The sequence below is a fragment of the Carcharodon carcharias genome, chromosome 17 (assembly GCF_017639515.1).
Source record: "Carcharodon carcharias isolate sCarCar2 chromosome 17, sCarCar2.pri, whole genome shotgun sequence".
Classification (NCBI taxonomy): Eukaryota; Metazoa; Chordata; class Chondrichthyes; order Lamniformes; family Lamnidae; genus Carcharodon; species Carcharodon carcharias.
In genome coordinates this window covers 48621696-48639680 of record NC_054483.1, presented here as the reverse complement: position 1 = coordinate 48639680, position 17985 = coordinate 48621696, and positions in this window count along the sequence as shown.

The window sequence follows — 17985 nt, the reverse complement described above, 5'->3', positions numbered from 1 at the left end:
TTAAAAAAATTGGATGCTAACTATTTATTTCAGCTACGGGTGTGTGTGGGCCCCAGTGACCGCATGAGGACTGACTGCTTGAAGTGGCGTTTTAAAATTTTTTTGGGGGGTTTAGTGGTTAATAAATTTGATCTTTCATTGACTCAAGAAAACCTTGTGTGATTGGCTCCTTATTGCTCACATCTTAAATAATTAAATACATTCTGATTTGGAAAAGGCATATGCTCATAAAAAGAAACTTAAACATTTGTGTGACCAACTGAGTAGATTGAATAAAGGGGTGTCAATTCTCACCTGGTCATAACAAAGTTACTGTTGAATCTGATTCTACCACCAATCCAACACAGGATTCCTGATCATCATAACTCACTACATTAAAAAAAAACATGGAGAAGACATGGTGGAGAAAGCAAGTGGAAGACAGAGAGCTGAAGCATTAGCAAAAATTTCAGCCAGAAGTGCCGAGTGGAAGATCCATCTCTGCCTCCTCTGGAGGTCCCCAGCATCTCAGATGCCAGTCTTCAGCTAATTTGATTCACTCCACATGATCTCAAGAAACAGCTGAAAGTACTGGATACTGCAAATCCTACGGGCCCTGACAATATTCTGGCAATAGCACTGAAGATTTGTGCTCCAGAACTTACCGCGCCCCTAGCCAAGCTGTTCCAGTACAGCCACGACACTGGCATCTACCTGGCTATGCGGAAAATTGTCCAGGTACGTTCCTGTACACACAAAGCAGGACAAATCCAACCTGGCCAATTACCGCCCCATCAGTCTGCTCTTGATCATCAGTGAGGTGATGGAAGGGGTCATCAACAGTGATATTATGTGGCACTTGCTTAACAATAACCTTGCTGATGCTTGGTTTGGGTTCTGCCAGAGAAAACCTTGTTTGATTAACTTCATTACAGCCTTGGTCCAAACATGGACAAAAGAGCTGAACTCCAGAGGTGGTGAGAGTGACTGCCCTTGACATCAAGGCAGCATTTGATTGAGTGTGGCATCAAGGAGCCCTAGCAAAGCTGGAGTCAATGGGAATTGGGGAAAACTTTCAGCTGGTTGGAGTTATACCTAGCGCAAAGGAAGAGGTTGTGGTTGTTGAAGTCAATCATCTCAGTTCCAGGACATCACTGCAGGAGTTCCTCAGGGTTGTGACCTAGGCCCAACCATCTTTAGCTGCTTAATCAATGACCTTCCATTATAAGGTCAGAAGTGGGATGTTCATGGATGGTTGTACACTGTTGTGACTCCTCAGATACAGAAGCAGTCCCATGTCTAAATGCAGCACGGCTTGGGCTGACAAACGGCAAGTAACGTTCATGCCACACAAGTGCCAGGCAATGACCATCTCCAACAAAAGAGAATCTAACCATCACCCCTTGATGTTCAGTGGGATTACCATCACTGAATCCCCCATTATCAACATCCAGGGGGTTACCTTAGACTAGAAACTGAACTGGACTAGCCACGTAAATATTGTGGCTACAAAGCAGGTCTGAGGCCAGGAATCCTACAGCGAGCGACTCACCTCCTGACTCCCTGCCTGTCCTCCAGCTACAAGGCACAAGCCAAGAGTGTGATGGAATACTCCCCACTTGACTGGATGAGTGCAGCTCCAACAACGCTCAAGAAGCTTGATGCCATCCAGGGCAAAGCAGCCCGCTTGATTGATACCACACCCACAATCATTCACTCCCTCCACACTGACAGACAGTGGCAGCAGTGTGTACCATCTACGAGATGCATTGCAGAAACTCATCAAGGCTCCTTAGGCAGCACCTTCCAAACCCACGACCACTACCATCTCGAAGGACAAGGGCAGCAGATGGATGGGAATGTCACCACCTGCAAGTTCCCCTCCAAGTCACACACCATCCTGACTTGGGAGTATATTGCCGTTCCTTCACTGTCGCTGGGTTAAAATCCTGGAACTTCTTCCCTAACAGCACTGTGGATGTATCTACACCACAGAGACTGCAGATATTTAAGAGGGCAGTTCACCATCATCTCAAGGGCAATTAGGGATGGGCAATGAATGCTGGCTGAACCAGTGACACCCACATCTCGTAAATGAATTTAAAAAAACAAAGCATAAAAAAGAGGTAGCAAAAGAGGAAAGATGTAATTGGAGGAGTAGAAAATGACCAATGTAGGATGAATTCTTAAAGAGGAAGAACTGGATATGAGAAGTGAAGGAGAAGGAAGAGCTAGAAGTACATGAGGAAGGAGCCTAATGATTGGAGGAACAAGGAAAGAGAAAATGAAGGAAGAGCGAGAAATAGCTAGGTATAATCCCATTCAGTTTAGTATTTACAATTATGAGCTGCAAAGTTAGTGTGAGAGAAGCAGGAGTGAATGGCTTGAGTTTACACAGAAAGAATGAACGAACTTGGTCTGTTTATGTCCTTAGCATACCAGAAGTGGTTTGCAGTGATTTAATCACTTTAAGTGTACTCTCTTCTATGTTTGAAAACACAACAGACAATTTGTTCACAGCAATATTCCCATAAACAGCAGATTACTGGCCAGTCAACCTGTTTGGGATAAACATTGGCCAGGACAATAGGAACCACCTGCTCTTTGTTAATGACCCATGGCAATTTTTCTTCCACCTGAAGATACAGACAGGGCCTCAGTTTGTTTCATCCAAAGACATTATCTGTGGCACAGCAGCCCTCCCCCAGCACTGAAGTGTCAACCTAGATTGTGCTCAAAACAGGGTTGAATCTGCAGCTTCTGACTCCGCAGAGAGCAGCAATCACTTAAGACCATAAGACATAGGAGCAGAAATTAAGCCATTCGGCCCATCGAGTCTGCTCCGCCATTCAATCATGGCTGATAAGTTTCTCAACCCCATTCTCCCGCCTTCTCCCCGTAACCTTTGATCCCCTTACCAATCAAGAAATCAAGCATCTATCTATCTCGGTCTTAAATACACTCAATGACCTGGTCTCCACAGCCTTCTGTGGCAACGAATTCCATAGATTCACCACTCTCTGGTTAAAGAAGTTTCTCCTCATCTCTGTTCTAAAAGGTCTTCCCTTTACTCTGAAGCTGTGCCCTCGGGTCCTAGTCTTTCCTACTGATGGAAACATCTTCCCCACGTCCACTCTATCCAGGCCTTTCAGTATTCTGTAAGTTTCAATCAGATCCCCCCCTCATCCTTCTAAACTCCATCGAATATAGATCCAGAGTCCTCAAACGCTCCTCATATGTTAAGCCTTTGATTCCTGGGATCATTCTCGTGAACCTCCTCAGGACCCTCTCCAGGGCCAGCACATCCTTCCTGAGATAACGGGGCCCAAAATTGCTCACAATATTGTAAATGTGGTCTGACCAGAGCCTTATAAAGCCTCAGCAGCACATCCCTGCTTTTATATTCTAGTCCTCGAAATAAATGCCAACATTGTATTTGCCTTCCTAACTACTGACTCAACCTGCAAGTTAACCTTAAGAGAATCCTGGACTAGGACTCCCAAGTCCCTTTGCACTCCAGATTTCTGAATTCTCTCCCCATTTAGAAAATAGTCTATGCCTCTATTCTTCCTACCAAAGTGCATGACCTCACACTTCCACACATTGTATTCCATCTGCCACTTCTTTGCCCATTCTCCTAACCCGTCTAAATCATTATTAGATGAAAGAAAACTTACTAGAGGAAAGAACAGAAATGAAACTAACAAGACAACAGCAGTAATGAAGGATGGGAGAAGTGCAAAGAGTTTGGAATGAAAGAGGAGAGGAGCGAGAATGGCAAATGCAAGTTTTTCAAACTCTGCTTCGTAATATGATCAGTGCAAAAATACATTAGTGATTGGGTGTGAATGGACGTGGGACAGTTTTTCTGGAGTCTGAGCTGTAGTATAAGGATCTGGCACACACACGGTTAATGTGGGACTAAGTACAGTACTGTCCACAAGTAAGAAAACATGACCTGCACCCAGGGTAAGTCGAGTGTTGGACAGAGCTGTGTGAACCAGCTAGCATGGAGACCGCTCCTATCTTGTACTCTTTACTATATATTTGTAAATAGTTCTAAGATTCAACAAAGACTTACAGTTAACCTATGTATGACCATGAAGGCTTCTTCGGACCCATGGAACTGTAACCAACACCCTACAACATAGTGGCAGCTTGTGGAAAAACCAAACACCTTGCGGAGAATGCAGAGAGAAACTAAAATACTGGAAGACTGAGAAAAAAAGCAAAGCTAATTTTGCTAAAAGAAGCTCCAGAAGCACAGGCAAAGGCACAAAGGAAAAAAATCACCAAGAAAAAGCTCTCAGAATCTCAGGACGTTTACAGTGTATAAGGAGGCCATTCAGCCCATCAAGTCTGCACTGGCCCACTGAAAGCATTCTACCTAGTCCCACTTCCTTGCCTTATCCCTGTAACCCTGCCCATTCTTTCTTTTCAGTTAGCAATCCAATTTCCTTATGCATACCCCCAAAGAAAAGCTTGGAAGCTGAAGGCAGAGATTTAAAATTCCTTACTGCAGCAGAAAATTCCATTGCATCTCCTTTGGAAGTCCAGCTTCAAATCCCAGAGCACGGAGTGAGCAGACTTAGCAAGAGTGAGCTAAATCTTTTAAAATCCCAGGCTACTGAAAGTCTTGAGAAATTTTAAATAATTCAGTCAGAAGTGCAGTTTAAAACAAAAGTTTCCTAAAACCCGATCCCCAAGTCGGCACCTTATCAAGTGGTGTCCAAGCTTGCTCTGAAAATTTTATAAATAATTAATTGAATACTCTGGGAAAATCGTGACTTTTTAAACTCAGCTAAAACAAGCCAAAACCAGGATCCAACAAATTTGCGACTTTAAATATAAATGCTGAGTAAGAGAATCCAGGTAGCCATTTCTGAAAAATTTCTTTTTCAAGTTGAGCGTGAAAGCCACTGTAGTGGAGCCCACCAAAACTGGCAAGCGTGGGAAATCCCTTTGTGTCCAAGTGAATGCGATGAAATTCAGAAGGCTCTTATAGCAGAACATGCACTTTTTAAAAAATTAAACCATAGATCAGAATTGCACACTTCCAAATCAATTTGGCCTAGTCCAAGGCTCAGGTCAATCACTTAATTGGGTACCTTGGATGAAAAGATTCCATCGTTTCAGGCTTAGGTAAAAAGTCAGAAGCAGAGCAGGTCAATGCACTGCTTTATTCAATAGGCCCGATTCTGACAATATTATTGCAAGACAGGGGTCCAATGAATCATCTGCTAAATTTGAAGAAGTACTAAAATCATTCAACATTTACTTAAATCCAAGGAGCAATAAATATTCGAAAGAGTTAAGCTTAACAAGCGAGTCCAGCAGGCGGGCATACCTGTCCATTCATTCATCAATGATCTGTACATGGCAGCAGAAGGTTGCAGATTCAGACACTTAAAATCTGAGCTCATCAGAGACAGAATAGTGGTAGAAGTGGCAGATGATGCACCATGACCTCATACAAGCAAAGGAAGATCGAACCCTGGAAAAGGCAACCCAACTGGCTAGGCATTCGGAACTCTGTGAGCAGCACAGAACTATTTTAATGGAATAAACTAAACAATGGTGCAGAGGCCAACCCACAGTTCAGCTAGTTAAGCAACAAAGGCACAGGGACACTCCAGGCGGGGAAATGCAATGCCTGAACTGGCCAGCGGAGTGACAATGCTAATGCTGTTGAGCAAAGTGCCCCAAAGCTGAGATCAACTTCCTACAATTTCAGCTCAATGTTTTCAATATAACAGGATGGGACACTATGGCAAACTGTGCAGGGCAAAAACTCTGAAATGCACAGAAGGCCCAAAGATTATCCACGAGGCCGAGACTGCAAGCCCAGAAGACACACACCATACTTCTTGTGAGGTCAAAGATCTTGGTTTCTCATTTTGGAATGCGGACGTTTCGGGCAAAAGCCTTTTAACAAATTTAAAATTAGATGCAGGAGCCAGCGTAATGGTCCTGTCGGCTAAAAGACCTCTGGCGTTGAACAACAGACACACCATTCTATGTACCCAGAGGAATCCGACTTCTGGTCATAGGCATGATTATGGAACCAGTAAGATACGCTGGCTGTTATGGCAGGTGGATGGTAAATGCTTTCCCTTGCACACAGCCTTCTCTTCTTTATACATATTTTCCTCTTTGAATGCAAAGTCCCATTGTTTCGCCATATCTTTGGACTTTACCTCTTTAATAATAAAAATCGATCATAGTACCAATTTTGCCAGTAATCTTTGGGAAAAATAAACACGCTGTTTCTTAACTTCTCCTGGCAAGATGAAACATTTCACCCCCTCTTTTGACTTCAAGCTACTCTGGTTTATTTAGAAATGCAAATGTTCCCTTTACACCTCACATTCTAAAACTTCCCCCATGTTTACCTACTTAGCATTTTAAACCTAGTTTCCCATCTGATACATCGAAGCACCCTGACCAGCTATCTGTAATTCAATTAAACCACACCATCCCCACCACCCCCACACACAGACCCGACTATCATTCTACAATGAATTCCAATAACATTATGAAAATTATTATATCTTCCTGACAATGGCAAACAAATCTTTGAGTTGATGTTTGTCATCCATAATAAGCCCTTTTCTCTCGAGTAGAGATGCCTTTGTAGCCCCGGGTGACCTTAAAATGGCAGAATATGTCAGCACAACCACTGCCTTTTATCATAGAGAACTGCAAGTTCTCAAGTAGTCAAGCAAAAAAGAATATCCTGACTGGGACTTAAGCTCTGAACTTTCTTTTCTCTTTGTGGAGTAGGTTTGTCCATTCTTGTTAAAGGTGCCAGAAAACTTACAATGTTCAGACCAGCCAACCACCCAGGAGGTAACCATGATGCCTCCACTGGAGAATCTAAAAGAGAGTGACCAGCAGCTGTCCAATGAGCCTTAACCTCCGGCTCCATCGACGGTACAGCCAGTCAGCACGGTAATACACTGCAACTCCCAGCCAGCATGCCAAAACCACAAAAGACGCTGGAACCTCTTAGTAGCTGACAGTGAAACACAGAGGTGAACTTACTACTAAACCTCATTCTAACCACAGGAATGCTCAACCTTTGCCACAGAGAACATCATAATAACCCACACGACAACGGGAGGAGCAAAAGAAATGATGAGACGAGTACAGTGTCCGCCAACACCTCAAGAAATGAGGTAGAGTAGGGACCAGCACAATAGCTAAAATGACCAAGTGCAATTCAACATGAAGGAAAGGAAGAAAAGGATGAAAACATACCCAGATGCCAGAACAACTTCCAAACTGACAGAAAGAACCAGCTGTGACAGAGCTTACCACTCCTCTGACAGTATTGCAAATGATATATGGAAGGGTTATAAGGCCTCCAGACCGCCTGAACCTTAGGGGAAGATGGAGTAGTGATAATGTAGTAACGGCAATGTAATTGTACGATAGTGATAACAATGTGTAACAACTGGACGCCGGGTGAGGTCCCCCAATTTGTTATGATCCTGGACAAGGTACCCAAAATTGTTATGCTCCCAGGTGAGCAGGGATGAACTGGCTCCCTTTATACAACCTTCTTGGTTGGTTGCAGCAAGGTTAATTTAAAAAAGATCCCTTCCCTCGTGGATACTTTTTCCCAGTCCAAATGTATTTATGTTTTAAAAGGAGCCTATTTAACCAAGCTTTATTCAGTTTATTAGTCACTAAATCATGAGAAAAAATAAATAAAACACACATGCCACAGATTAGAGGTGAGAAGTGAGTCCAGAAATAAAGGTTAAAAAAAATACGAATCAGTCTTTGGCTTGTCAGTGAGGACTAGATGGTGAAATATGCCGTTAAGTTGGATGATTCAGATAGAGCTGACTTCGGCAGCTGAGCAGTTGGTTTGGAGATTTTTGGTTCTCCAGGTTGGCTGAAAAGAATAGCCCTGTTTCCTTTTTGACTGTGGCTTTGCTGACTTGTGACTTGCATCCAGCAATCAAAGAGGACTTTTTTTACTTGTAAGCACAGGGATGCCTCATTGTTGTTCTTCAGCTGTGACCTTCGCTGCACGCCCTCGCACATCAGGCCTGGAACACCAGAACTAGCCCACACAGACCAGGGTTGCAATTGGCTTTTAACCCCTTGTGTATTCCCAGAAGGGAAAAAAACAAACATGTCTTTCTCTCAGAAGCTACTTGCTTTCAACTCACATCATGTCCCCAGTCTGGGATATAACTCACAGGAGATGGTTTCTGCTGAGATGATAATCAGCCTCCATTATCCCCACAACCACAGGAGATTACAGTTCAGTTTTTATACTGCATCTCTTTCTTTGAAGTGTCTCTGTCTGAAGTTGGCCTTGGCACCTTTTTAGATGTGACATTCCATTCTCTGGACTTGTTTGTCAAGTGTAATCCAGAAGGGAATTTTTGAGCAAGTGGTTACTTTATAGCCTCAGCCAGCTTTTACTTGTAAGTCTTTTTTTAAAAAAAACACATCTTACTCAAAAGTTCAATATATCCATAAGTAATTTGGGGCTATGATCCATGGTCATGACAAATGTAAGACATAAGGTAAACTATAATCACTTAAAATACATTGGAACATATATAGGGTTAATGTGGGATGGAGCACAATACCCTCCACACAGTGATGTAAAAGGCCACATGACCTGCACCCAGGGTTAGTTGAATGTTGGACAGAGCTGTATGTACTAGCAAGCATGGAGACCACTCCTAGCTTGTTCCCTTTACTGTATATTTGTGAATAGTTCTAAGAATCAATAAAGACTCATAGTTAACCTGTATATCACTATAAAGACTTCAGACCTACCGAACTGTAAGCAACACCCTACAACATGTCCCAAAACAGTTTGAGAAGTACTGACTTAGTGTTTTGGCAATGGATGAGCTACTGAAGTAGAAAGTCTTCACTTCTGAACATATGAAAATGACCAATTGGAAAACGTCAGCTGGTCCATCAAGTTTGCCTCACACTCATGATGGCAGGATTGTCATGAGCACTAAGCACTTCCTACACCCACACCCACCTCTAACCATGTTATCTTCTGGGAAAGGCTAGGAAACCAAGAACTTGGTTCCAAAGAACCATGTGTTAAAATCAAAGGCATGGGGAAGTTAAATTTATTGTTTCATTAGTAGATTCAGAATTTTGCTTAGAGTACACAACAGTTAAATGTGTATGGCTGACTGCCAACAGTGCTGCACATGGGAAGCAAAAGTGGGAAGGAATAAGTAGTCACTGAATGGTGTTGATATAGCTACAGGTGAATTTGAGGGGTTTTAGTAGACTTGACATTCAACATGGCTACTTCTTCTGGAACAGCAATCAACAAAAGCCAATAGACTGTAGGTCAGAGTTAAACTTGTGTACGTTCTGCTCAGATTGCACCATGAGTATTGTGTTTAGTTCTTGTTACCGAGATACAGGAGAGACACTCAGGACCTGGAGATGGTGCAAAGAAGAGCCCAGAGGATGGTTGCCAGCATCAGAGGAAAGACTGAGCTCTACATCGTTGAGATGAAGCAACTGAGAGAGGTCCTCATCAAAGCATACAAAACAATGTTAAGATAGAAAGACTTCCATTTACATAGTTCTTTTTGCAATCACTGGGTGTCTGAGTGTTTTACTGTCAGTGGAGCACTTTTTGAAGTGTAATAATGTAGGAAACATGGCAGCTAATTTGTGCAAAACAAATTTCCGCAAATAGAAATGTGATAATGGCCAGATAATCTGTTTTTGGGATGTTGATTGAGGAATAAAAATTGCCTAGGACAGTGGGGAGAACTCCACTGCTCTTCTTCAAGATGGGATCTATTATTTCTGAGTAGGCAGAAGGGACCTCAGTTTAACATCTCATCCAAAAGACAGCACCTCCAGCTGCACAGTGCTCCCCCAGTAGAGTATCAGCCTTCGATTTTGCCCTGGAGTAGGACTTAAACCTTATGGTTCACAGGCAAGCGTGCTACCAACTGAGCTACAGCTGGCACTAACTGTAAACCTAGAAAGCTGCTTTGTTAAAACCGATAGTGGGAGAAAGGGGACTCATTCATGCAAGTAAAAGGTTAATCAAGAACTGTTGTCAGGAAGTTGTTCCCTCAAAATGACTAACACAGAATAGACCTACAGGAAGGACAATGAAGGAATCATTGAACAAATAGAAACCTGTTGTGATGTATGGACTTCAGTGATTCTCTAGAAGGATGAACTAGTGATGAGCAGTGGTATCTTATGATGTGATCTTGAAGCTGCCAGTGGTTCTGTACAAGAAGTATGTGTAGAGCAAAGCCTTATCAGAGAATGTGAGAAGAATTCTTTTTAAGAGTTAACCAACATTTATGATAGACCTAGAAAAATGTTCAAGATTTTTGAGGGAAAAGAATGATAACAGATAAACATGAATGAAGTGGACAGGAGAAGTGTTATGCAGTACACTAGAGCAGTAATGTGGCAAAGTGCCAGTGGTGAGAATAGGCTTGAATGGCAGCAGGAGGTTACTGATCGACAATAAAAGAACTGCCCTAGCATGACTGCACCTTAGAGCTAACTGGTGAATTGTGTTAGTTCTTGTTGATTTTCATTGCAGTGAAAAGAGACACATGAGTGCAGGATTGCTGGCAGAAGCTGGGTTTCTGAGCCATGGAAATGAATGCTAATGTTACAGAGTATCAAGGCACACTGACAAAGCTGAATTTACATGACATTAGATCTCTAAGTTTTAAGAGGTATCTTTTGTAAACTACACCCTTATATACAGAACTCCTATGCCTCATTCTATTTCTGATTTGAAGTGGTTAAGGGCTCTTGTTTATTTTATGAGAGTTTGTACTTGTCTTTCATTATGAATAGTTATACTTCCATCCCTCTTGATATTGCTAATGCAACAGTGTGAGAGAACTAATCTAATATCCAAGTGTGTATTTTTTTTAGTAGACAGCAACCTTACTGACTGTCATTGGCAATTTCCTCAACCTAGATAGAGGTTGAACTTGACTGAAAGAATAAAGGAGCCTACCTAAACTGTCAGTTTGTCTTTGTTAGTAGCACTCTTTAGCTGTACATCAGAAGGTTTTGGATTCAAGTCGCACTCCAGAGACATACATGTAGTACATGTAGGGTGTGCTCCCTTCAGGTTGGATAGTAGAATGAGGTGTTGGGTTGTGTTTAGGTGGATGTAAAATATCGTGTCATTGTTTGAAGAATAGTAGTGGCATTCTCTGGGTGTCCTGGCCAATATAACCAACGCAGCTTAATCTTTGCCCTCACCCATATTCGAATGAGCAATAAATTTCATTGCTATTTGTGGGACCTTGCTGTATACCAATTGGTTGCTGTGGCTGCCGACACTGTAATGGTGAATGCACCTCAAAGGTGCTTAAATGACGTAAATCTCTCTGGGATGTCCTGAAGTTGTGAAAGTCCCTATATAAAGGCACATTTTCTTCTTTTACCTTTGAGTAAATATGCTATTTCCCTGTAAATAATTTTACTGTACAACGTGAACTCAACAAAGAAGCATATAAAAGCAACGGATGCAAGTATGTTAACCTACATGGCTCAGTATGTTATTAATAGTTTCTGGGATACCTCTATTTATGATTTCAGTATGAGAAGAGGCAATGAGCAATGTGTGGTATGAGATACCATACACTGATGCTGCAATTAAAAAGAAAAAATGACAGATTTGCATTTATGTCGCACCTTTCATGACCACAGGATGACTCAGTGTTTTGCAGCCAGTTAAGTATTTTTAAAGTATTGTCACTGCTGTAATATAGGAAACATGGCAGCTAATTTGTGCACAGCTGACTCCCACTAACAGTAATGTGAAAATGACCAGATAATGTGTTTTTGTGATGCTGATTGCAGGATAAATATTGCCCAAGACACCAGGAATAACTCTCCAGCTCTTCTTTAAATGGTGCCATGGGATCTTTTATATCCATCTAAGAGGGCAGGCAGGGCCTCAGTTTAACAACTCATTCAAAAGATGACACCTCCGGCAGTGCAACAGTCCCTCAGCATTGCATTGGATAATCAGGTTACGTTTTTGTGCTTAAGTCCTGGAGTGGAACTTGAACCTACATTCTGACTCAGAGGTAAGAGTGCTAGCAACTGAACCATGTTTAAACAAGTCAAAAATCCCAATCATTGCTGTTGCTTGCAACTACCCAGGATTATAGATAGTGAAATAGATAAACATTGATTTTTTTTTTGGTTTAGCAATTGCTATGTTCTTATGCTCAAGGACATTGTTCCACTGAACAACTGACAAAATGATATAGTCCAGGAATGTAAAATTAAAGTACACAAGTAAGAAACGTCCAAGGAATGGACACACCATTAATGGTTAACGCGAAAGGTTAAAGATAGTATCAAACTTAAAGAAAAAGCATATAATTGTGCAAAGACAGTTGGCAGGTCAGAAGATTGGACAGAATATAAGGAACAGCAAAGAAGAACTAAAAGGCTAATAAGGAGGGAAAAATTAGTGTATGAGAGAAAGCTAGCTAGAAGTATGAAAACAGATAGTAAGAGTTTCTATAAATAGTTAAAAAGAAAACGAGTTAACAAATTGAGCATTGGTCCTATAGAAAGTGAGACTGGAGAATTGTTAATGGAAAATAAGGAGATGGCAGATGAATTGAACAGATGTTTTGCATCAATCTTCAATATAGAGGATACAAGTAACTTCCCAGAAACAGCTATAAACCAGGAAATGAAAGGGAGGGAGGAACTCAGGAAAATTACAATCACCAGAGAAGTGGTTCTGAATAAATTGTTGGAGCTGCAGGCTGACAAGAGCCTGGGTCCTAATAGATTTCATCCTAGGGTCTTAAAAGAAATGTCTAGTGAGGTAGTTGATGAATTGCTTTTAATTTTCCAAAACTCCCTAGATTTGGGGAAGGTCCCATTAGATTGGAAGATAGCAAATGTAACTCCGTTATTCAAAAAGGGAAGGAGACAGAAAGTGGGAAACTACAGTCTAGTTAGCTTAACATCTGTCGTAGGGAAAATATTAGAAGCTATTATTAAAGAAGTTATAGCAGGGCACTTGGATAAGCTCAAGGTCATCAGGCAGAGTCAACATGGTTTTCTGAAAGGGAAATCATGTTTAACCAACTTATTGGAGTTCTTTGAGGAAGTAACATGTGCTGTAGATAAAGGGGAACTGGAGGATGCACTGTACTTAGATTTCCAGAAGGTATTTGATAAAGTGCCCCATCAAAGGTTATTGCGGAAAATAAAAGCTCATGGTATAGGGGTAATGTATTGGCATGGATAGAAGATTGGCTGGCTAACAGGAAACAGAGAGTAAGCATAAATGGGTCTTTTTCAGGTTGGCAAAATGTAACGAGTGGCATGCCACAGGGATCAGCCCTTGCTTCAACTGTTTACACTTCATATAAATGACTTGGATGAAGGGATAGATGCCAAGTTTGCTGATGACACAAAATAGGTAGGTAAGCAAGTTGGGAAGAGGACATAAGGAGGCTACAAAAAGATATAGACAGGTTAAATGAGTGAGCAAAGACCTGGCAAATGGAGTATAATGTGGGAAAATGTGAAATTGCCCATTTTGGCAGGAGGAATAAAAGAGAAGCATATTGTCTAAATGATGAGAGATTGCAGAGCTCTGAGATGCCGAGGGATCTGGGTGTCTTAGTGCATGAATCGCAAAAGGCTAGTATGCAGGTACAGCAAGTAATTAGGAAAGATAGAATGTTATCACTTATTGCGAGGGGAATTGATTACAGAATTATGCTTCAGTTGTACAGGGCACCAGTGAGACCACATTTGGAGTACTGTGTTGTATACTATAGGTCACCTTATTTAAGGAAGGATGTAAATGCACTGGCAGCAGTTCAGAGAAGGTTTACTAGACTAATGCCTGGAATGGGTGGGTTGTCTTATGAGGAAAGGTTGGACAGACTAGGCTTGTACCTGCTGGAGTTTAGAAGAGTAAGAGGCAACTTGATTAAAACATATAAGATCCTGAGGTGTCTTTACAAGGTGGATGTGGAGAGGATGTTTCCTCTTGTGGAAAAATCTAGAACTAGGGGTCACTTTTTAAAAATAAGGAGTCGTCCATTTAAAACAGAGATGAGGTGAAATTTTTTCACTTAGAGGGTTGTGAGTCCTTGCAACTCTCTTCTTGAAAAGATGGTGTAAGCAGAGTCTTTGAATATTTTTAAGGCAGAGATGGATAGATTCTTAGTAGGCAAGGGGGTGATGGGTTATCAGGGGTTGGCGGAATGCAGATTTCAGGTTACTATCAGATCAGCCATGATCTTATTAAATGGCGGAGCAGGCTCGAGGGGCTGAATGGCCTACTTCTGCTCTTTGCTTGTATGTTCACACACTTGCAGCTCAAGTCAACCATGATCATGACCAGGTTTTACAGATATACCATACAAAGAGCACTGACCTAACAAGTTGAGTGAATAAGGTGCTGATCATAAACAGAGCTACATGAAAACTTTCGAAGAAGAGTCATACGGACCCGAAATGTTCACTCAGTTTCTCTTTCCACAGATGTTGCCAGACCTGCTGAGTTTTTCCTGCATTTTGTTTTTATTACACATTAAGAGACACCCCCTCAACAATCCCAATGAATGGAAACCAGCAATATCAAAACCCAGGTTGCTTTCCTTAGAATGGGCAAAGATGTGAAATGTTTTTGTTAGAGATGTTCAAAATTACTAAGGATTAGGCAGGATAAATAGAAACAGACACTTATTAATTCAGGCCTAGAATGAGGGGATATAGATATAGAGGCCAGGTCAATATTTAAGGATGGATTGAATAGATGGTTGATGGGGAAGGGTTTAAAGGGTTATGTGGACAGTGTGTGCAGACATGGATTGGGACATGTATGGAAGATAAACACCAACACAAGTTTCCTCACTGCATTTCTACAAAACCAAGATTGTAGAGGACTAATTACCAATCAGTGTGAACAGCAAAGAAGGCTCCACATTAGTGCTGGAAAATTACCCGTGAGGTACAAACACAACAGAAAACAGAAACAGCAAGTCACCATCAACAAAGGGGAGGCAGAAGAGGTAATGGCGTAGTGGTATTGTTACTGGAGTAATAATCCAGAGACCCAGGGTAATGCTCTGGGGATTCGGGTTCGAATGCTTCCATGGCAAGATGTGAACTTTGATTCAATAAAAAAAACCTGGAATTAAAAGTCTAATGATGACCATGAAACCATTGCCGATTGTTGTCAAAAATCTGCTTCACTAAGGAAATCTTCTGTCCTTAACTGGTCTGGCCTACATGTGACTCCAGACTGTTAACTGCCCTCTGAAATGGCTTAGCAAGCCACTCAGTTCTCCAGGGCAATTAGGGATGGACAATAAATGTTGGCCAAGTCAGTGATACCCACATTCCATGAACAAATAAAAAAAAAACAAGCCTGCTGTATGGATTACTTGCCGTATTAGAGCCATTCCTAGGGCACTGGCTGTGCCATTTATGGGGTAACTTGGCAACATGACATGGAGGTGTTTGCTTGGATTTGGGTTAACTACCCTTGTGGGATGTACTCCACATGGTGCCCATCTAATGACATCTGACCTCTGGCTTCCAACCACTCAGGCCCCACATTCCCACCATCTGCCACCCAACAAACGCCCATCCTCATGGTGCCTGTCCTTCCCATGCCAATTGGGCAGCAAGCTTACTTCCTCAACTGACTGGTGCTTCTCGAATGTCAGTCAAACAGGATTTGCCCCCCCCCCCACTCCAATATTTTTACAACTGATGAGAGTTATGTGAAGGGAAAAAAAAACATAATTTTTTTCATATCTTTTTCCCCTCCCAGGTTGATTGTTGTGGTGTTTTGGGTAATTAATCCTTAAATCCTGCAGACTCCAGGACAACTTGTGAATTTTGACAACCTAGTTTTACAAGCCTGGGGATGTGACCTCAATGTACTGCGCTCTTCTGTATATTTTGTTATCCTGTTCTTGACCTCATGAGTCTGTGGATCGATGGGATAAGCCTAGCATTGCGACACAATGTTATTTAGCGGGCTAGGGAATCAGACACTGAGTTGTGTGCTTTTGTCCTAACTCTATTTTCCAAGCACCCTGATGTATTGGTGTGATTCATCACATTAAAGATGGTTGGCGTCTGGATTTAGAGTGCAAGCCACATGAGAAAGTGAGCGGTGGAGGGAATACATTTTGATTGGTTAGTGCTATGAACTGTGTGGGTTAGCATTAGTAAAATAAAACTGCCTGATCAAAATGAGGCTTTTAGAAAGAAGAAACTCTCCTGCCCACTGGGGAATAGTACACAGGTAGTGAGATCAGAAAATAACAACATCAGTCTCTGTCGCCTTTAAACAAATATTAATAATCAATTATTTATTGTGATAACTATCAGGTTTAAAAGATAGTTATGTTTTGGTACTGAGTCTTTAAGATAAAATGAAGGGGGTTATGTGTACAAAATTATGAAGGGCATGGACAGGGTGGATAGGGAGCAGCTGTTCCCCTTAGTTGAAGAGTCAGTCACGAGGGGACGTAAGTTCAAGGTGAGGGGCAGGAGATTTAGGGGGGATGTGAGGAAAAACTTTTTTACCCAGAGGGTGGTGACGGCCTGGAATACACTGCCTGGGAGGGTGGTGGAGGCGGGTTGCCTCACATCCTTTAAAAAGTACCTGAATGAGCACTTGGCACATCATAACATTCAAGGCTATGGGCCAAGTGCTGGTAAATGGGATTGGGTAGGTAGGTCAGATGTTTTTTCGTGTCGGTGCAGACTCAATGGGCCGAAGGGCCTATTCTGCACTGTGATTTTGTGATGTGACCAGTTCTGAAGCCTGCCTGACAGTAAGCCTGGGTCATTTGATTGTTAGAGATTAAAGGGAGGCGAATACTGTTTTGCTGAGAAGAAGGTGCACAATGTTTACACTTGGAGACAATAGTAGCAGCCTGTGTGCTAACAGTGGATAGACTGTGAATCTCCAAAGTCCCATGAAAGTGTTCAGAATGTCAGGTTGTAAACAGGTGTGCGTTAAACTGTCCATTTAATTCCAAGATAAAAGATAGTTGGTGTCTCAAGGATAACTAATCAGCATTTCTACCTGAATACAAGGCCCATGTAATTCACATTGCCATGGAGGTGGGCTTTGAGAAGGGAAGGGTCTCTAAGATACCTCTGGAAACTCTCAGATGTGATTAATCTGTCAGGATCCGAGAGAGGGAGAGCACCTATAGGCAGCAAGACACTTTATTTTACCATGCAGGAATGCAGGCGGGAGTTCACAGTTGTATTGGGAAGACCAAATTTGTGAAGAGTTAAAATAAGGCTGGAAGCTTTGTCTAGAGGGAGAAGTCTACAGGAAACCTTGCACCGTGAAAAACAGTTCTGGAGTTAAAGGTTTCCCAGGCTGGGAAAGGAAAAGGTCAGAAGTAAACCCCAGGAGCTAAGAATCATTTTTGGACTGATCCTGGGAGAATTAAATGCCTGCTTAAAGGACATTGTAACATATAACTGATAGTGGGCTTTTTAGGCTGTGTTAAAAATTCTGTTCTGTAGTAAAGTAGAAGTTGCCTACAAAAATGGTGTTTAGTTAATGGTGCTTTTAGTCTGTTTGTTAGAGTAAACGTCTTAATACATGAAATCTTGTTTTGTTATCTGTTCAGTTATTAACTGGAATGTTGAATATCTTTTAAAAAAAAATCGGTCTCTATGGGGATTGTAACATTATAATTGATTTTTCCAGTGCAACAAGATTATACAACTGAAAATTACCATTATGACAACATTGATAGTTCCACAATTGACACAATTTCATTGCATCTCTCCTGCAATCATTCAGAGGAATGATTACTAGTTCAAACCGAGATCATAAATGAATAAAAACAAAAATAAAAACAAAAAAACTGTGGATGCTGGAAATCCAAAACAAAAACAGAATTACCTGGAAAAACTCAGCAGGTCTGGCAGCATCGGCGGAGAAGAAAAGAGTTGACGTTTCGAGTCCTCATGACC